Here is a 22,261-nt window from a genome sequence, read left to right as displayed (position 1 = left end):
TAGGTGACTGTTGGGTCAGACGTTCGCCCGGACATCCTTAGGTGACTGTTGGGTCAAACATCTGCCCGGACATCCTCCTAGACAATCAATTTTGAAATGAATTTGATGAAAATTTACTCTAGACGGATGACCGGTCAGATTTGATGAAAAGGTTGGAGTGCATAGTATCAAATCAAACTTTTACTCAAATTTAATGAAATATTTGATGATGAAGGATTGGAGATGCTCTAAGGGTGACCATTTGTTTAATGGTAAAACCTGACCTAATAACTTGAGGTTATCAGTTAAAAAATAAAAAAATAAAAAAATTCAGGTTATGGATTCAAGTCAGGAGCAACCACTTTATCCACTATGCCAAAAGCTAATTGTATAGCCAATCTTTCTCCACTAATTGTGCGTTGTTTTTTTATTGAATTAATCTTTAAGGAAATTAAAAATCCAATGCTGAGCCTGAGAGAGATGCTCATACCTCTTGCAAGCTATTCTTCACTATCACTGCCTCCATCACTGAAGTTTCGGACAACTGCACACAAAACCCACAAAATTTTCAACAAAATCAAACAGGTTGCGTTGAAAAACAGTTAACAAGAAACGAAAATCAACCACACGTAGAACCCAAAAAAAGAAAATTCTTAGTATCTTTGGAAGAGAGAGAGAGAGAGAGAGAGAGAGAGAGAGAGTTGTAAACATCAACAAAACACAATCCATTACATGAAGAAAGTTTGGAATTCTAATCCCCAAATGCAACCATGTTTACCTTCGTAATTCAATTTCAATCGATTTGTGGGTTGTACACTGAACCGAGAGAAAAAACATCTCTCAACGAACAGTCCAAGAGTCCAAAACCCACTGACGTAACATGGCTCCATAACGAATGATTGATTTTATAAATAAATAAATAAATAAGCTTCTTGTTTTTCTCTTGCTTGTCACTTCTTGCCCTTCTGATTCTTCTCTTACTTTGCTCTTTTGGTAGGGCCTCAAAAATGAAATATGTAACCTAAATTCAAAATTTAGGTCTCGTTTGGCAAGTGATTATTTTAGTCTAAGAGTCAAAAAGTTATTAAAACAATCAAAAAGTCAACAATTTTTACTAAAAAATTAAAAATTTCATTCTCTCTATTTTTTGTACATATTTTCGTAAAAAGCTAAAAAGTCATCCAAAACATACTAATTTTTTTTACCTCATATTTTAGCCAAAAAATCAAAAAATTATTAAAATAACTTGTTCCCAAACGAGACCATATCATGTTAATCACATACAAAATAATACCAAGTCTAATTTACAAATTTTATTTTTTAATGACTTTTTAAATAATTTATCCAAAAGTAAAGTTATTTGATTAATTGAGGTCGAATACAACTAATTTGTTTAAATGATATATGTTTGGTTAAATACTACTCAATAAATCAAGTTTGGTTAAATACTACTCAATAAATCAAGTTTGTATCGCTTCTAATTCGAAATTCAAACCCAAAAATAGAAACTCCTAAACTATTATTTATGATGAAAATAAATTCTACTTTCTTATTGTGAGAATCTACCTAAAAGATGACTTGATTGTCAATTACTTAAATAAATTTGAATAATATAAACAATGATTATCCATATATCATAAAAAATAGTCCAATTCAGTAAGCTATATAGAGATTCTACACCCCCAGTATAGCTGCCATTATGTACAACTATATAAAGTCAATAATACCACTATAAAAGCCCCAAATACAAAATCCAGGACTCCATGCAAAAGAGTGGCTCAACAGTGTATTCTTCAAAAAGAACATGCTATATATTACAGTTCCTGAATGTGATGACATTTATACCAAACACATATCAAGATGAATAATGCTTTGTTAGACCAAATCGCAGAACAAGACCGGACTCATCTTGTCTCGGCTATCATTGATCCTCTGTTAGGACCCCGCAAACCTAAGGCCAATAATAACCAATAATGTGGCTGGCATTGGGATAAAATCTCAGGCGTGCAAGCGATTTTACTATCAAGATTTGTCTCTTTTTCCAGAGATTCCACAAACCGGATGAATACATCTCCTTGTTCTCGCATTAAATAATCAGCAATAAAAGGAGACAACAGAATGCAAACAGTAATTCCAACAGCATCAGAGAGCAGCCTCAAGCAGCACAATCAAGAAGAAGCAAGCGCACTAGGAGAATATAGTCTTTCATCAGCTTCCAAAGTTTATTCGAACTTTTTTGACAGTTTTTTATGCATCTTGCATATTTACACCGTCCACCTCGATAGAAACTTGTCTGTCCTTATCAGCATTACCATCTTCAGCTGTTTCTGGGACAATGTCTTCTGGCCTGGTCAGGATACTATTCTCGATTCCATCTTCCCCAGTATTCTGCTGATCCTTAGCTGATAAATCCCCCCCAGCAACTTCTGGGCTCGTTAAATTCTCACCAATAGTACCATTGACAGTGTCACCACACATAATAATCTCGTCTCCATCAGTAAGGTCAGAGTTAATATTCAATTTGACAGCAGAATTTTGATCTGGAATGTCACTAGAGTGATTTTCATCCACACTCTTGAGCTGAGTAGCATCATCAGCAGAAACAGAGGGCATGATGTCAGATGAGCTCACATCCACGACTGGAGTTGCATTCTCGACCACTCCATCAGCATCCATGTCCTGTTTTGGACTTGCATTAGCTTGTACTTGAGCAGCATCTATCTCTTGGCTTGGAATTTCATCAGCTGGAGGCTCAGCAGTTTCATTTGCTGCAGCATTGGCCAACTCAAGAGCACGATTTTTTTGCTGCAACTTCTTCTTGTACTCTGAAAGCATCCACGAGGCTTTGGATCCTTTCTTTCTCTGCTACAAGAACCCCATAGCGTTTCTGCAAAGTTTGCTCAAGCTCCTGCTTCTGAACTTCTTCCCAGAGGCCATTGATCCTATGTGATGCTGCCAGCTGCTCTTGCTTTTGTAAAGCTTGAAAGCACTCGAGTTCTGTTCCTGCAGTGTCCATCTGCTTAAAAGTTGCTTCAGTTTGTGACCAAAGTTTCCCAGCTCGCATCTGATCATTGACAATGTCCATCTATCAGAACCATTACAACTTGAATCTAAAACAAACAGCAACTAATCCATGACTTGCAGTTATATAAAAATTCATATGCCATTAAATAAAGTAAATTTTGAGTATTCTAGCATTAAAATGCAAGAATTGTGAATTTGTTTGTGTATGCATGAAAACGTGTATGTTCTTCCATGCATTTCTTGCATCATGACTTGCGGGTCAGATAAACAGGTTCATTGCATCAAATCATAGTCAAGATCTATTCACTTAAATAGTGGCAGTTGCAACAAGCAATAGTGCATTAATAAGTCAATTGTGCTAACTGTGCAAACATAAAAACCTTAACATGTATCTTTTTGTTGATCAAAGAAAATCCGTACTAAAAATACTTAAAAATATTTAAGGCAATTGGAAAGGAACTCTATCTTATTCATCTTTGAAAAAAGTCCTGGATAAAAAAGCAAGCAAAAGGAACAACTTAATGTGCTGCTACGCTGTGGACGTAAAAGCAACAAATACCAATTAAATACAAAAGGAAGGAAATTATTAAGTAAACTTGTACTACAATCTCAATGTTTTAAATTTGCTATGATGTTTTAAGTTATAAAAGAAAAAGAACTAATATTAATGATAAATTGACAGTCAAGCAAGAAACTCTGCATACCTGACAACCATTAGTAAGAAGTTTTATCTTCTGCTCAAGGCGTTGTGCCTTCTTAGTATCATCATCCATCTTTTTCTTTACATTCTCAAATTCATTCTGCAAGGCAGCAAGTTTCTCCATGTTTCCGGCAACACTAGATAGACCATAACCATTACGAGTAGGGAAATACATGATATCATTTAAACATGTTTTATGTGCTTCAACAAACTCATCAAGGGACTCATTCTCATGCCCCATTGCCAAGCGAAGAAACTGAACCTCTTCCTTAATGAAATAACCAGCCTGCAAAAACACAAGAGGTAAGGAGAGGAGGTTATTTCTCTTGACTTGTAACAACACTTTTAGGCACCCTTATTTTTTTGGGGTTTATAGATTATGATAGTGTATCATCTATCAAATGTCAATGAAATCACATTTAGTTATGACATGTTTCACCTGAAGGACTGTAGTAACAAAAGGCAGTAGTATGCCACAAAATAACGTATTTGATGTTCAAGATCAAACAAGTATGAGCTCTGAATCTTCTAACTTTCAGGAAACAAAAGTAATGCATAAATCGGGAAAAGACACAATGGTCATGTTTGTTTCAAGAATTGGAACTACAATGATGAGGGAAAGTCCAATAGAATAATATAAATGTTTGCACAAGAACATCATATTGCTATAAAAGGCCATAATCCATATACTTTTGGCCAAATATAACGAGCAAACATCCATTATTCCTATAGTGTTTGCTCGTTTAATAATCAGCTTACTTCTTCCTGCGTGGTAAATGAGATATGAAGATGACTCGAGAACATGTCAGATACAAAGGTGTACTTCAAGACTAAACTACTGAAATTTAAGTATAGTACTAGAAATAAATGTAATACTAAAGATAAATCTCCAGAGTAAAAGGAATTGAACAAAATGGCATATCATGAAACTCAAAAACCAAATATGGCATATGGCAACAACCAAAATTCCCATGTGAATTTGTGAACGTACACAAAGCGTTTTACTAAAATAATTATTCTAATTCCATGCTAATTATTGCAATTGACTGAGTAAAATAATTACTAAAATAATATTGTATTCTTGTATCTTTCTGAAAACTTTCTACTTAACCATATGTATGTTGAACTTTTACTTTTGCTTTTATTTTCCTTTCATTTGCTCTACTTTCTTGTACTTCCATTCTACTAACTTTTTTCATTCTAAAAAACAGAGTCTTATGGAAAGTTCATAATTAGGATAATGAAATTATGGCACCATGAGAGGAGCATCACCATTTATCTATAATTTGAAGAACTTGCATAAAGTTAAAACAATTAACTTACCCTGACGTTTTATGATTGCATCAACATATGACCAGCTCTGATCAGCAAGCAAATTTTTTTTTATATGAAGCAAATATGAACAGGTATGCTAAGGTGGTTGAAGATTAAACTACCATAAGAAAACAAAGAGAAAAAGATTTCATGACAGACAAGAATAACTAACAGTATTAATAGATAGATATGTAGCAAAAGCATACCTCCTTCAGCTCATTTTCTTCAAAGTCTTCAATCACAGGGACAGAAACAGATCTTCTGTTTGCAGCCCGCTTGGCTCCTTTCTTGTTATCCTTGTCCACTTTTTCGTCAAGTGGATACTTTGCATCTGTGTTACAGGGACTCGGCACTTTGGGGCGAAATACCCGTGTCGACACGACATTACACGGGTGCGGGTGTGGGATCTGTGTCGGATTCGCGTGTTCTCTCTTGGACACGGCTCTTTACAGACAGCAAAAGAGATGAAAGAGGGAGAGAAAGAGAGAACCTGGTCACCTGTCGAAATGGCGAAGACATCGGTCGCTGCTTCGACATGCTCGATGCTCGGTCTCCATCTCCTGCTCTGTCTTCTCTCTCGTCTCTCGATCTCCTTCTCTGTCTTCTCTCTCGTCTCTCGATCTCTCTTCCTCTCCTCTCGTCTCTCGATCTCGATCTCCCTTCTCTCTCTCTCGGTCGCCGACTTCTTTCTTCTCTTCTTTGTTCTCTCGATCTCCCCCTATTAGTATATAATATTAGTAGATAATATAATAATATAATATATTAGTAGATAATAATATAATAATATATTGGTATATAATAATAATAATATATTTATTAGTATATAATATTAGTAGATAATATAAATATAATTGTCACGACCCCAAACCGCCCCTAGTAATTTGGTGCCGTGATGGCCAGTAATCCGTAATTACCGAAGGCCAACTTTCAAAAAACTTAACACAATCAGAGTATAATACACGGGACTCTCAAATGCGGGAGTAATAATCTAAAATACGAGTAGTCCATAAGAGCTGTGCGTAGATCAAATGCAATGCCAACCATTTCCAATTAACTTTACAACTTGAATATAACAAAGCAAAATATGTGTTACATCTTGATCAAAAGGCTTCTCGAGCCGACATACACAAAATACAGCAAATACAAGCCAAGAAGCATGATTTTCGAGATTCGCCGGCATGAAATAAATGGCATCGCCGACGTGAATACAAAAACAAAGCCGACATAATCATGAATCTAAATAAGCTTTCAAAAACAGTCTAGGCGTCGTCGACGTCCTGCTCATCACCTACATATATATAGAGAGGGTGAGCTTGGATACTCAGTGAATGGTACTAATAATAAAGGTTTGCATGAATATAGCCGAAGTCTTTCAAAACAAACACATCAAACTTTATCAAGACAAGGGATGAACCGTATTCATCAATCTAATATTACAAGTATCAAGGGGATGCTTACTGACATCGGCGAAACAAGGGATGAACCGTATTCATCAATCTAATATTACAAGTATCAAGGGATGCTTCCTGACATCAGCGAAACACATCAAGCTCATCAAAACAAGGACTGTGCGATCCGTAATCGTTTATTCAAGGGTACTGCGAAAGTTTATAGTCCTCCAGCACAAGGGACTTGTGTTACTTAGGCCCGTAGCCCGATTTAACAATATAGTCTTTTCAAGAAAGGACCGTATCCTTTTATACTTAGGGCTGCGAAAGTTTAGAGTCCTCCAGTACAAGGGACTTTTCAAGAATGACATCGAAACAAGGCTTAAACTTGATACATCAAAACAGGGCTATTCATTCATGCTTAGCAAATACTTTCGTCAAAACAAAACAAAGCAAGATTTATCAAAAACAAGTGTAACATAGCTTTATTAGAAATACCACTCACATAGATCTCCTCGGGTGTAGGCTCAAAGCAAATATCAAGGACCTACAATCACATGGCAAATCACATTCTCAAAACAAGCTTTATATGCATGCAAATGATCTTGGCATCCTCACCAGGTCCAAGTCAACAACAAAGCAAAACATGCTGGGAGTTTAAACACCGCTCTCGTCTCATGGAAACACACACTGGGTACCAACCAGGTCTTTGCCGAGGTCCCACACATCCTTGCCGAGGTGTGGTCCCGCTGGCCTTGACCAAAAACAAAGTCGGGGAAACCTGGCTTCCCCTTTGAAGCACATGCAGTTCATGATGAACATGATCATGAGAAAGATGAATGCAAGGTCAAAACTTGTTACAAAGATCTGAGATTTCATGCCATGAGTTCAAAACGTGGACCTGGGTACCCACACAAGAAAGTCATGCAAGCACAAACACAAAAACGTAGCTTTCGCTCCAAACTTTCGGATCAAAACGAGACTTTTCTTTCAAGAGCATATGAAGACCATTTTCTCTTTCCAAAACCAACTTCAAATCGATGCATGACATGCAAAACGATTCCGATCATGCAATGCAGCTAGATGATCAACAACAACAATCAAAGTAGATCAAGATTCAAACCTCAAAACTCGAATCCAACGGATCAAACCACGAAGATCAAGCTTGGAAGACTTGCTCTCACTCAAGAACTTCTCTTCCTTTCCTCTAGAGCTTCTCTCTCTAAAAACAAAGATTTGAGACAAAAAAAATGATTTGTTTCTAAGTCTGCCGGCTGTCTTAACAATCAGCTCGGACACGTGGGGCTGCCGGGTTGGTTCAACTCAAAAAGGTGATTGATAGATAAGACAAGTCTCTGACAAAGCGTATGCAGCAAGCTCGGGTAAGACACATCGGCAAGAAATGACATCGGCTCAAATCAAGGATCCGGCAACAGGATAACAAAAACATCGGCTAGGGAGGACGACGCATGACTAAGCTGTGCCACACCTTGGCCGGGGTGTGCCACATCTCGGCCTAGGCCATACCTGCCTGCAGACAAGGTTCACTGAGTGCAAAACATCTCGGCAATAATGCCCGAGGTGAAGGTGGGGGTCGACCAAGGTCTCAAAACAGTTCTAAGTACAAAGGTTCAAAGGCGAACTAAGCTCAAGGCGACCTCGGCCACACACACACCAAGCAAAGAACAAAATCATGCAAGCAACTTTAAGCAAATCAAGGCAAGACAAAACCTTCAAAACAATATAACAAGGCAAGATCATGCATGAATGTATGCAAGTATGACAAGAGTAAGGTGAGGGTTGTTACATCCTACCCCCCTTAAAGAAGTTTGGTCCCCAAACTTAGATTACCTTGCTCTGAGAACAACTCCGGATAACGGATTCTCACATCCTCTTCCTTTTCCCACGTGGCTTCTGTGCCATAATGTTCCTTCCATTCGACCTTTACCATTGGTATCGATTTGTTTCTCAACTGTCTCACTTGCCTGTCAATAATCCTCATCGACTTCTCCTCGTAGCCCAAATCCTCATTAACCGTGATCTCGGAATGATCAATTACATGTAGTGGATCTCGGATGTACTTTCTTAACATCGAAACATGAAACACATTGTGGACTTGGCTCAAATCTGGCGGCAAAGCAAGTCTGTAGGCAACGGGGTTAATTCTCTCAAGAATTTCAAGTGTGTTCCCCAACTTCCTAGGAAGTCCAATACACAAAGTCTAAGCATATCTTCAAGTGTCTGGATTGTCCTCTCTGTCTGCCCATCTGTCTGGGGATGAAAAGCTGTACTAAATCTCAGCTCGGCTCCGAAAGCTCTCTGAAGACTCTGCCAAAATCTAGAAACAAATTTAGGATCTCGGTCTGACACAATTGATATCGGCACTCCATGAAGTCTGATAATCTCGTTCACATATAACAAGGCAAGTTGATCGGCGTTGAATGTAGTCTTAACAGGTAGAAAGTGTGCTGACTTAGTTAATCTATCAATAACAACCCAAATCGAATCCATACCTTTCGGTGTCTTCGGCAAACCAGTCACAAAATCCATGGAGATGTGTTCCCATTTCCACTCGGGAATCGGCAAAGGTTGAAGAAGTCCTGCTGGTCTTTGATGTTCTGCTTTCACTTGTTGACAATGTAAACACTGGGACACGAATTCGGCTATCTCTCTTTTCATATTTGGCCACCAGAAAGTCCGCTTCACATCTTGATACATTTTGGTGTTCCCTGGATGAACAGCAAACTTAGAACCGTGAGCTTCCTGCAAAATTTTCCTTTTCAACTCTGGGATGTCGGCCACACACAACCTTCCTTCAAACTTGAGCACTTGATTTTCGATGGTATACCCTGATCTCGGCTTTGTGACAATCTCCCTCGGCTATTTTCTTGACGAAGTTACCCTCCATCTGTCTTGTCTTTACCTCCTCGACAATAGTCGGCTCCACTGTTATCATGGTCAAACACGCCAAATTTCCATCTGACTTTCTGCTCAAAGCGTCGGCTACACTGTTAGCTTTACCCGGGTGATATTGAATTTGCATATCATAGTCCTTCAATAACTCAAGCCACCTTCTCTGTCTCAAATTCAATTCCTTCTGTGTGAATAGGTACTTTAAACTCTTATGATCTGTAAAAATCTGACAAGAAGCTCCATACAAATAGTGACGCCAAATCTTTAAAGCAAATACTACGACCGCTAATTCTAAATCATGGGTAGGATAGTTCTTCTCATGGGGTTTCAACTGACGAGATGCATATGCTATAACCTTACCCTTTTGCATTAACACACAACCCAAACCCTTATGCGATGCATCACTATAGACATGAAATTCTTCATTACTTGATGGAAGTACGAGTACTGGTGCTGTAACTAACCTCGTCTTCAGTTCCTGGAAGGCTGACTCCCGATCTTTAGTCCATTCATACAGTGTCCCCTTCTTAGTCAGTTGCGTCAATGGAATTGCAATCCTTGAGAAATCTTTCACAAACTTTCTGTAATAACCTGCCAAACCCAGAAAACTACGAATCTCGGATACATTAGTCGGCCTCGGCCAATTTACTACGGCTTCAATTTTGCTAGGATCCACCGAAATACCCTCTTCATTAATCACATGACCCAAGAATGAGATGGTAGAAAGCCAAAACTCACACTTGTCAAACTTAGCATACAATTTCCGTTCTCTCAAAATCTGTAAGGCAAGTCTCAAATGATTTTCATGTTCAACTTCACTCTTGGAATAGATCAATATATCATCAATGAAAACAACTACAAACTCATCTAAATGCGGTTTGAAGACTCTGTTCATCAAATCCATAAATGCAGCAGGGGCATTGGTCACTCCAAAAGGCATTACTAAAAACTCGTAGTGGCCATATCTTGTTCAAAAAGCAGTCTTCTCAACATCTTCGGCGTTAACTTTAAGCTGATGGTAACCAGACCTAAGGTCGATCTTAGAAAAGACTCGTGCTCCTTGTAATTGGTCAAGCAGATCATCGATCCTAGGCAATGGGTACTTGTTCTTAATGGTGACCTTATTAAGTTCCCTATAATCGATGCAAAGACGGAGTGTGCCATCCTTCTTCTTAACAAATAAAACAGGTGCTCCCCATGGTGAAGTGCTCGGCCTAATAAATCCCTTATCTAACAACTCTTGCAATTGCAGTTTCAATTCTCTAAGTTCAGCTGGGGCCATCCTATAAGGCGTTTTGGAGATCGGCTGTGTTCCTGACATGATGTCAACTGTAAACTCTATTTCTCTATCGGTTAAGTGGCCAGGCAATTCGTCTGGAAAGACGTCGGGGAAATCATTAATAACTGGGATGTCGGCTAAGCTAACATTTCCATTCTGATCACTCAGTATACTACACAAGTAGCCTCGACACCCTTTCTGAATTAACTTACAGGCCTTAATGGACGAAATCAAGTAAGGTAGGGACACTAGCCCTTTACCCTGGAAAGTAACCTCGGCTAGGTTCGGGGGTCTCAATGTGACACTTTTCGAAACACAATTAATAGATGCATGATTTGCGGCCAACCAATCCATTCCCAGTATAACATCAAAATGAATCATATCCAGGGGCATTAAATCTACTAACAGTTCGACATTCTCAACCATAACAACACAAGCCCTATAAATGGACACAACAATCATAGGTCTCCCAGATGGAGTAGACACAGATAATATGAAATCAAGGGGCTCTAGTTCTCTATCAATTTTCTCGGCAAACTTAGTAGATATAAACGAATGCGTAGAACCCGAATCAATCAACACATAAGCATCTTGGGAGCAAATTAGAAGTATACCTGACACCACTGCCTCAGCATTCTGAGTGTCTCCTGGTACTAACGCAAACACTCTGCCCTGTCTCATCTGTCCTTTCCCAGCATTTCCCTTCTGAACGGAACCCGAGGTATTCTCACATTTCTTGTTGTTATCGGCCTTTGTCTTGGGGCAATCTCTCACATAATGGCCCATCTCACCACATTCATAGCAGGCTCCAGACGTCCGACGACAGATCCCGAAATGTTGCTTCCCACAGTCCGAACACGTCGGCTTAGCACTCCCTTCCTGTCTTAGGTCACTAGTACTGCCTATGTTCGTTCTCTTCTTGGTGCCCAGCTGTCCTCGGCGATTGTCATAGTTCTGCCTTTTTCGCTGGTTCTCTCCCGAGCTTTGGTATCGATTCAAATTAGCTTCGGCCTGAATGGCTTTGTCCAATACTTCGGCATAAGTCGGCATATCGAGCAAATTAACCCGGTCTTGAATCGGTCCACGAAGCCCACACTCGAACTTCCTGGCCTTCATATATTTATCGTTGGCCATGTGAGGTACAAACCTCACCAATTCAGTAAAAGCGCGGTCATATTCCGCCACTGTTCTGTTGCCCTGCGTCAAGGTATGAAATTCGGTAGCCTTGCGGTTTTGAACACTTAGGGGAAAATGTTTTTTGTAGAACAACTCTAAGAATCGAGTCCAGGTCAGATCTGGATTGCTCTCTCTAACCATCATCCACCACCTGCGAGCGTCATCATCTAATGTGAACGCTGCCAACGTCACTTTCTGAACGTCGGTACTAGGGAAGATCTCAAATAACTTTTCCATTTCTAAAACCCATGCCTCAGCCTTCATCGGCTCTATACCCCCAGAGAATCTCGGTGGTTTCATTTTCTTGAACTCCCTGATCAAAGCTATCGTGCCATCCCCATACAAGGCTGGCTGCGGGGGAACTTGCGGCACTGGAGGAGGTGGAGGCAGAACTACATTTCGGCCGTTGGTCTGCTCGGCCTGAGTCGACGTAGCACTGGCGAACTGCTGTCTTGTTTGCCTTAACTCGCGGGCCAAACCTTCAACAAGTCTTTCCAGTCTATCCATTCTGTCTTCGGGCTGATCCTGGCCAATTGGAGGTCTACCTCTCCTCATGATGCTATGAGCGTGCAAAGTATAACTTTAAAACAAGTAAGCAAATAACCACGTAGGCAAGCAACAAATAAGTATATCAAGACAATGCACACCTCGTTCAAATAGCAAACACCATGATGCAATCCTAACATCTTTCTAAGGGAAATCCTATGCTCTCTTTAGGACTCAAAGTGTGTGATTAACGTATACCGAGGAACTTGTGCTCTGATACCATTCTGTCACGACCCCAAACCGCCCCTAGTAGTTTGGTGCCGTGATGGCCAGTAATCCGTAATTACCGAAGGCCAACTTTCAAAAAACTTAACACAATCAGAGTATAATACACGGGGCTCTCAAATGCGGGAGCAATAATCTAAAATACGAGTAGTCCATAAGAGCTGTGCGTAGATCAAATGCAATGCCAACCATTTCCAATTAACTTTACAACTTGAATACAACAAAGCAAAATATGTGTTACATCTTGATCAAAAGGCTTCTCGAGCCGACATACATAAAATACAGCAAATACAAGCCAAGAAGCATGATTTTCAAGATTCGCCGGCATGAAATAAATGGCATCGCCGACGTGAATACAAAAACAAAGCCGACATAATCATGAATCCAAATAAACTTTCAAAAACAGTCTAGGCGTCGCCGACGTCCTGCTCATCACCTACATATATATAGAGAGGGTGAGCTTGGATACTCAGTGAATGGTACTAATAATAAAGGTTTGCATGAATATAGCCGAAGTCTTTCAAAACAAACACATCAAACTTTATCAAGACAAGGGATGAACCGTATTCATCAATCTAATATTACAAGTATCAAGGGGATGCTTACTGACATCGGCGAAACAAGGGATGAACCGTATTCATCAATCTAATATTAGAAGTATCAAGGGATGCTTCCTGACATCAGCGAAACACATCAAGCTCATCAAAACAAGGACTGTGCGATCCGTAATCGTTTATTCAAGGGTACTGCGAAAGTTTATAGTCCTCCAGCACAAGGGACTTGTGTTACTTAGGCCCGTAGCCCGATTTAACAATATAGTCTTTTCAAGAAAGGACCGTATCCTTTTATACTTAGGGCTGCGAAAGTTTAGAGTCCTCCAGTACAAGGGACTTTTCAAGAATGACATCGAAACAAGGCTTAAACTTGATACATCAAAACAGGGCTATTCATTCATGCTTAGCAAATACTTTCGTCAAAACAAAACAAAGCAAGATTTATCAAAAACAAGTGTAACATAGCTTTATTAGAAATACCACTCACATAGATCTCCTCGGGTGTAGGCTCAAAGCAAATATCAAGGACCTACAATCACATGGCAAATCACATTCTCAAAACAAGCTTTATATGCATGCAAATGATCTTGGCATCCTCACCAGGTCCAAGTCAACAACAAAGCAAAACATGCTGGGAGTTTAAACACCGCTCTCGTCTCATGGAAACACACACTGGGTACCAACCAGGTCTTTGCCGAGGTCCCACACATCCTTGCCGAGGTGTGGTCCCGCTGGCCTTGACCAAAAACAAAGTCGGGGAAACCTGGCTTCCCCTTTGAAGCACATGCAGTTCATGATGAACATGTGTCACGACCCGAACCCGCCCCCGTGGGTTAAGGACGTAACCGGCCAGTAATCATGAGATTACCTACGGCCTCAAACTGTTGGAAACGTATTTTAACAGAGTTAATGGGGGCCAAACGGAAGCAAAATTAAAAACTTTGTCTATAGAGCTGTGCTTATATGCACATCAAACAACCATACTCAGATACGTTAATAACTCACATCAAAAGTACGGTTTCACAAAATTCATTACAGACAGGATCGTCCAAAACGAGTCAACCTATAACAGACTATGTACAGACGTGCACTAGGTCCTTGCCAACAAGACAAAGCATAGGTACATAGTGAAAGGGTAAGGATGGTCTCATGCGCGAGGCACAAGGCTGACTCTCCCAAAACTCCTGTTGTTTCTAGCAGACTTCACTGGGGCTGGGTTTGGGCTTCCCTTGGCTCACCTACAAATACATGAATGAGCGTAAGCGATAGCCCAGTGAATAATATCAAATATAACAGTTACATAACAATATACAGAACAACATGCTCCAAACGGCCTCGGGCCCAATTCATACTTCTGTTTAACAACAAAATATATATATAACTATACGATATGCAAGTCAAGTAACTGTAGTTCCAAACATTCTGGCCTTTGGCCCATCCGGGTTTCCATTCATGGCAAAACGGCCTTCGGCCCATTCATTCATGTCAAAACGGCCTTTGGCCCATTCATTCATGTCAAAACGGCCTTTGGCCCATTCATTCATGTCAAGACGGCCTTTGGCCCATTCATTCATGTCAAAACGGCCTTTGGCCCATTCATTCATGTCAAAACGGCCTTTGGCCCATTCATTCATGTCAAAACGGCCTTTGGCCCATTCATTCATGTCAAGACTTTTGTCCACAATCCCAATTAACAACTCATAATATTTATAGGGGAATAACAATTGGACATTGACAAGTTTTCGAATATTGATATTACTCACAGTGATCGGCTTGTGGATGCGCCCTGGAGCTTGACCCTACACATTTCATGAATACAAAAGGGTCACTAACAGTTCAGTCCGTTCTTTAATTCACATATTCCTCTTTAGGCTTCGTTCTTATCTCATTAACTCATTTACAATGCTTAACATATGCCTAAGAGTGCTTACAAGTGAAACAGAACGGAAAAAGAATCACAGAATGCACGAACAAAATTCCAGGAAACAGGGTCCCCGCTCGAGCGTAAACTTCTCCGCTCGAGCGGACCCTTGAGGCCTGCAGAAGTACTGGTTGCACGAAAGATGCGCTCGAGCGTGGAATAGAGCGCTCGAGCTGAAGGCCTGTCTACAAAAATACACGCTCGAGCGTGGAGTGTCCCGCTCGAGCGGACATCCAACTCTGCAAAAATGCTGGGAGCCCGATTTTCCCGCTCGAGCGGCCATTACCACGCTCGAGCGGACCTCAAAAATCTGGGTTTCCCAGATCGTGTTCTTGAGCTCCAAATCGGTTTTCCATCTACATTTCTTGCATGCAATGGTTCAAATTACACATTTACACATGCTAACATGCTACTAATGCAAGATTACAACATTAGGAAGCTCAATTACATGAATTATCTACATGCATGTCCCAAAATATCTCAAACCCATCATCAACATGCTCAAATTCAAACATTCAAGTCTTATACTCCCATGATTTGTACATGCATGTGGGAGATGCTCATCATTCTCAACTTAGATGGTACAAATGGTGGTTACAACATGAGCTTTAACCAAAACTCTACATGAATCATGTGCTTCAAGCTCAAACATGCAGATTCAAAGTAATTTCTTACATGCATGAGTTCTAAGACTTCAAACTCAACAAAAATCAACTCATTACATGTTCTTGATCACAAACAACCTTTGAACTTACAAATTACAAGTAAGAGTCCATGAATTCACTTACCTAAGAGCTTCAACACTCAAGCTCTAGCCAAATCTTGAGCTAGATCTTCAAATTCCCAAGTCTTGAGCCCAAATTACACAAATCTCCCCCTTTTTCTCTCCATGGCCGGCCTCTCTCTCTCACTCTCAATTGTCTAACTCAGATTTTGAGTTTTTAAGAGAGCTAAAGGAGAGTGCAATACAAATATACAACAAGCCCCACTAACAAATATTTTAATATAAAATAATGGGGTACTTAATTAATCAATTTAATCAGTTTAAATTGACCAGAATCAAATTTCAATTAAATTTCACCGTAGGCCCTAAAAATTATGCCAACCACAATGGCGTAATCAATTTCGGGTTCCGTGGCCGATAAGGCCCTCAATTAAATTTCCAAAGCAAACTACTCAAACAGATATTCCTACGATGAACAGATAAAATTTCAAACCACATATTTTCACATAGTGGAACACAAAATCATATCAAAATACATAATCACATCATGTTAAGGACCAATTAACATACTACGGAACAGGGGCGTCACAACATGATCATGAGAAAGATGAATGCAAGGTCAAAACTTGTTACAAAGATCTGAGATTTCATGCCATGAGTTCAAAACGTGGACCTGGGTACCCACGCAAGAAAGTCATGTAAGCACAAACACAAAAACATAGCTTTCGCTCCAAACTTTCGGATCAAAACGAGACTTTTCTTTCAAGAGCATATGAAGACCATTTTCTCTTTCCAAAACCAACTTCAAATCGATGCATGACATGCAAAACGATTCCGATCATGCAATGCAGCTAGATGATCAACAACAACAATCAAAGTAGATCAAGATTCAAACCTCAAAACTCGAATCCAACGGATCAAACCACGAAGATCAAGCTTGGAAGACTTGCTCTCACTCAAGAACTTCTCTTCCTTTCCTCTAGAGCTTCTCTCTCTAAAAACAAAGATTTGAGACAAAAAAAATGATTTGTTTCTAGGTCTGCCGGCTGTCTTAACAATCAGCTCGGACACGTGGCGCTGCCGGGTTGGTTCAACTCAAAACTGTGATTGATAGATAAGACAAGTCTCTGACAAAACGTATGCAGCAAGCTCGGGTAAGACACATCGGCAAGAAATGACATCGGCTCAAATCAAGGATCCGGCAACAGGATAACAAAAACATCGGCTAGGGAGGACGACGCTTGACTAAGCTGTGCCACACCTTGGCCGGGGTGTGCCACATCTCGGCCTAGGCCATACCTGCCTGCGGACAAGGTTCATTGAGTGCAAAACATCTCGGCAATAATGCCCGAGGTGAAGGTGGGGGTCGACCAAGGTCTCAAAACAGTTCTAAGTACAAAGGTTCAAAGGCGAACTAAGCTCAAGGCGACCTTGGCCACACACACACCAAGCAAAGAACAAAATCATGCAAGCAACTTTAAGCAAATCAAGGCAAGACAAAACCTTCAAAACAATATAACAAGGCAAGATCATGCATGAATGTATGCAAGTACGACAAGAGTAAGGTGAGGGTTGTTACAATAATAATATAATATATAATATTATTCTTTTTTTTATTTATTCAAATATAATATTATTCATATCATATAATATTATTCTTCCATTATTCATATTACATTTATATTAACGTATAGCATAAATTACATTAATATAATAATATATAATATTATTCATCCAAAAAAATTATATAATACAATATATCATAAATAATATAATTTTTATGTCTAAAATAAAAAATAACTTATTTTATCATATATAATAAAATTTATTTTATATCTAAAATAATTTTTATTTGCTATTCATATAATATAACTCATCTTCATATAATAAATATATTTTTTTTAAAACAAACTATTTAACGTATCCCCGTACCCGTATCCAAATTTGGATACATATCCGCGTATCCTTCATTTTTAATTTTGAAGTGTCCGACCCGCACCCGCACCCGCACCCGCACCCGCACCCGTGTAACTTAGCTTTGCATTATCATGATCTAATAAGGATAGAAGCTCTTTTCTTATCATTTCATCAGCCTGCTCAATCAAAGTTGGGGGAACAAAGGAGCTCTTGTCTTCATCAGCTCTTGTCAAAGAATTTTTAATTAGTTCCAATGAAGCAGCGGGAGGTCTAGGGAGCTCCCTCTGCAGCACTTTCGATCTCTTCTTAAGTAACAATTGTTGCCTCGCTTCTTCCTCAGCCTTCTCTCTAGCCATCCTGCCAGACATATCTTCTTCAATATGCTCCTCTGGTTTTTCATTATCTTCAGGGACTGGTTGGATAACTATCTGGTACTCATTCTTGGGCTGTGGAAGGTTGCTCAAACCAGAACGTAAGTTCCTTCTCAAATCAGCTTGTCTACGGAGCTCAAGTTTTGCACTTTCATGCATATCCACGCCCTCATTAATATGAAGCTCATCCCTAATTGGAGTTCCTTTTGGAGTAAGACCACATGAATCCCTTGATGGAGTCATGCCAAGTCTTGGTGTCATACCACCATCTCCGGGAGTCACTGAAGGAGTTAACATTGGGTTTGGCGTTTGGATCTCCCTTTTCTTAGGAGTGACCCTAGAAAAATCTGAAGGATGCAGTTCTGGATTTTCTCCTCCAAGTAACGGTGTCTGAGACTCTCTCAACCTGGCCAAATTTTCAGCTTCCATCATAATAGCATCACCCTTACCTGCAGGTGTTCGCTGAGGGGTCCGTAGTGGGGTCATTCCTTGTCGTGGTGTCTGAGCATAATTTGCAAGTAGAGCACGAGTTGCACCATTCCCTTCAATGAGTTCCTCGCTCCCTGCAAGGAGATCACTGGTATAACCCATCTTCGCAATCTCCTCCAATTCATTATCTGAAATCTGTGGCGCAGGAAGCATCAGTTTTGACCTCTTCCGGACTGCTTCTGGATCATTTAGTTTGTTTGCTTGCAGTATTGCAGATGGGGCATCCTGCCTCTGTGCAATTTTATTCCTTGCAATATCCTACTTCCTTAATCTTGCTTCCCTATCAGTTCTTTTTTCACCCTCAAGTTCTTCAATGGTGGTAGGGAACTTGAGCTGTTCCACTGGTTGATCTTCATTAGCGACATCAAAAAAGCCTGGAGGAGGCTTCTTCTCAAAGGGAATTTCAGCATTATAGTCAATACCCATCCTCTTCCTTTTCCTTTGCCTAGTTTGAATTCCAGCTGCCTTTAGTTCTCTCCTTTTCTGCAAAGAAGCTAGCCTCCTGGCCTCTTCAAGCTGCTTTTCCCGGGCTTTCCTTTTTGCCTTCTTGCCCCTAGTGTTGGCTAACCGAGCTCGTGCTTCTGAAAGCATTTCCTTCTCATCCTCATCCATATCAACAGGGTCTGGACGCGCAGGCTTCAATTCTGGGTTTGGATCAATCTCTCCAGGGGTGGATCATCACCTGCTTCATAGTTCTCATTCTTTGCACAGGCTGCATCAAGGAGCTTCTCATAGCGTTCAAGGCATTGAGATGGAGTACGACCCATAATTGGGGCAATTGTTCTCCATTGTGTGGGCATGAGCTTAGCAAGGTGAAGCAGTTTCTCATCTTCTTCTCTGGTCCACTCAGTCTACACATAATATAAAACAAATTTTAGTTTTCTCACTTACAAAAAATTGCTTGCACTGTAATTTAGAACAGAAATCAGAAGACAAATAAAATGTCAGAAAATGTTGACTGATGTCCTTCACAGCATTGCTGCACAAAATGGGAGAAAGGCAAAAGAAATAATTCAGCAAGCTAATATCTATACAGAAATCAACCTTCTTTCTCAAGACACTGTTAGCCAATTAGATCTGCTGCAACAGAAAGTCCAGTAGTTAATTTTTGTCATGCACCTAGTAGTTAGTTAGAGCAGTACGTTAGCTAGTTTAGATCTTTCTAGAGCTCTTACATTGTATGTATATATATACAGATGATGTAGCAATGTAATGCAACAATGGAATGGACAAAGAATATTTCGATGATTTTCTTTCCTACTTTCAGTTTCATTTTCACTTTCAGAAGAAAGTTTACAAATAGCTTATCACAACTTAGAATATTCGTTAGTCGAGAATCATGGAGACAAACCAAAGGCTTATGAAAGTGATTGGGCTCATTTCTTTGCATATCAGAAAAAGATTAAAAAAATAAATAAATTTGGTATAGGACAACTACTATGCTTGCTTTAAAAGAGTTTCTCATTTATTTGCATACCAGAACCCAATAAAAAAGAAGAAGAGATTGGGCTAATGTGTTGGTGTCTGACACGTGCTGGAAACTAATACATAGCCATCGGAGAGGTATCCGTGCTTCATGGTCGAGGAATAATCGTAAAATTACAAACCAATACAAATGTCCAACAATAATGATGAGGGTGATTTCAACTTCCAAGCATTCCAGGAAACTTTTTCGAAAACACCCCATTTTTTTAGAAACAATTTGAACTTTGTTTTAAAAATTATTTTCTCACAAAACTGGAAGCTATGGGTGTATTTTTTTCATTTTTTAATTGACACCGGGGTGTTCAGATCAAAGCCTGACTAATCCCATCCCCAGAGGTGCACAGACCCTCAGCAAGGAGTTTCCCACAAGTATACTACTATTAATTCAAGGGTTTTCTTCCAGTCTGATAACCCTAAGGAATTGTTAGCACCTAAGAGGTTTAGATCCTGAACCTTGGAGGGAGTACACCCGCAAAACCCAAGGCCTTGCCACCAGGCCAACCGCTTGGGGTTAAAGCTATGGGTGTTTTTAGTCTCTTTTCGTTGTTTGTCTTAAAAAATGAAAAACGAAAAACGAAAACATTGAAAATGTAAACTGTACCAAAAAGACATTTTATTCTCTCAAACATAAGATTCTTCTTTCATTTTACACTATCTTAGCAACCAAACAAAGCATTATTGCAGTCTCATAGGCAAAAAACCTCCCATTTCCCATAAATACCAAACCAACAAAGAAAACAAATAACAAGTCATCCTAGAAAAGGTCCAAGAACAGTGATAAGTTTTCGAGCACGAAAGCAAGGTACACATGATTTTCCATCAACCAGACGGAGCGTTATCTCCACGGCCAGAGCTCCTCGAACCCATTGAACTTTGATTTTATTTATTTATTTAAGGATTATATAGTATATTATGTAAAAATTTTAGAAGGTTTTAATAATTTGACATCATTGAAATTGTTAAAAAAATAAATTAATTAATTAAAACCTTGTTGAGAGTCACCCTTATTGAAGTACAGGATTCTTATGTGTTTACAAGGTGTTTTTTTAAAACCCTAATGTGAAGACTAATTTTGTCTATTTTCTCACTCTCTGTGCTCAATGGCCTAAAAATGAGAAAAAACTTCAATGCAACGGTGATACCACGTCATCGGTATCACCATCCAATAATTTCACCTTTACCCTCCAATGTATATGTGGCACCTAGAAAGTGGGGGTTGAGCCTCCACATGTGGGGTTTATTGTGTGTTACTGATACCGCATCATCGATATCACTGTTATACTGAATTTGTACTTTTAATCCTAAAAATGGCAGATGCTCATTCTTGTCTATGTCATTGCTCTCTTTGCTCAATTGCCTAAAAATCACAGTCTCACTCTTTTCAGTTTTGTTGTAGCAATAGGATATTAATATTTCTAAATCTTGTTGTACATGCAATTTGGAAGTTCGAATTGCTTTCGCAATAGCATTGCGAATATATATATATATATATATTACAGTATATTATGTGAAAGTTTATCACATTTATAGAACTATAGAACATGAAATAACAACATTGAAACCTTCAATTTGCTAGCAGCAATACACGCAAGCAACAGAATTGGCAAGTAACAAGTAATGTAGTGAAATTGAATGAAGAAGAAAGAGAGAAAAGACACGCCTTTTTGATGGAAGGATCGAGCCACTAGTACCAGCGAGCTTTGCACTGCTTGGCGGACTTGCGAACGAGGAGGGAAGAGATGCGAGCCCACTGGTTCTTTCCATACTTCATCACCGCCGCTTTCAGGATCTCATCTTCAGTGTTTTTCCACACCCCACCTTTTATCATGATCCTCATCTTCGCTTGATTTGGTTTCTCACCCCCTCAGGAGGACCTCCTTCTCTTTCTCCTTCTCCTTCTCCTTCTCCTTCTAGGGTTTTTTAGAGGCTGGTGGTGCAGCTGCCATGCCGGTGATGGTGGCCTAGGGTTTTGCCAAAGGAAAAAAAATACAGGTGAGAAGAAAAAAGGGCAAGAAAAAAAATGTACAATGAAGCTGGAAAACGAAATTTTATCAAATAAATAAGGGCAAATTACATATATCTCCCTCGAAGTTTAGCTAAATTACAAATATTCTTGAAGTTTCAGAAATTATAGATACCCCTGGGGTTTATATTTTTATAATAAATTACCACATGAAGTTTATATTTTCATAACAATTTGTCCTCTAATTTGTTATGCAAATAGTACCTTCAGGGGTATCTGTAATTTCTCAAACT

The 22,261-nt window shown here is 39.5% G+C and overlaps 2 pseudogenes across 2 annotated transcripts; both read right to left on the bottom strand.

Moving 5' to 3' along the window:
* Positions 1-1,587: 1,587 nt before the first annotated feature.
* On the bottom strand, positions 1,588-5,463 carry LOC114300402 (uncharacterized; annotated as a pseudogene). The gene is made up of 3 exons (XR_014331162.1): positions 5,224-5,463; positions 3,708-3,989; positions 1,588-3,043 (listed from the first exon to the last, which is right to left on the bottom strand). The product of XR_014331162.1 is annotated as an uncharacterized LOC114300402 (transcript).
* LOC114268680 (cell division cycle 5-like protein) lies at positions 5,302-22,050 on the bottom strand (annotated as a pseudogene). Its single transcript, XR_014331161.1, has 3 exons — positions 21,666-22,050; positions 17,749-19,371; positions 5,302-5,735 (listed from the first exon to the last, which is right to left on the bottom strand). The product of XR_014331161.1 is annotated as a cell division cycle 5-like protein (transcript).
* Positions 22,051-22,261: the final 211 nt, after the last annotated feature.

Source organism: Camellia sinensis, chromosome 1, assembly GCF_055761805.1.
Source record: "Camellia sinensis isolate YWXY chromosome 1, ASM5576180v1, whole genome shotgun sequence".
Classification (NCBI taxonomy): domain Eukaryota; kingdom Viridiplantae; phylum Streptophyta; class Magnoliopsida; order Ericales; family Theaceae; genus Camellia; species Camellia sinensis.
This window is presented reverse-complemented; position numbering and strand designations above follow the sequence as displayed.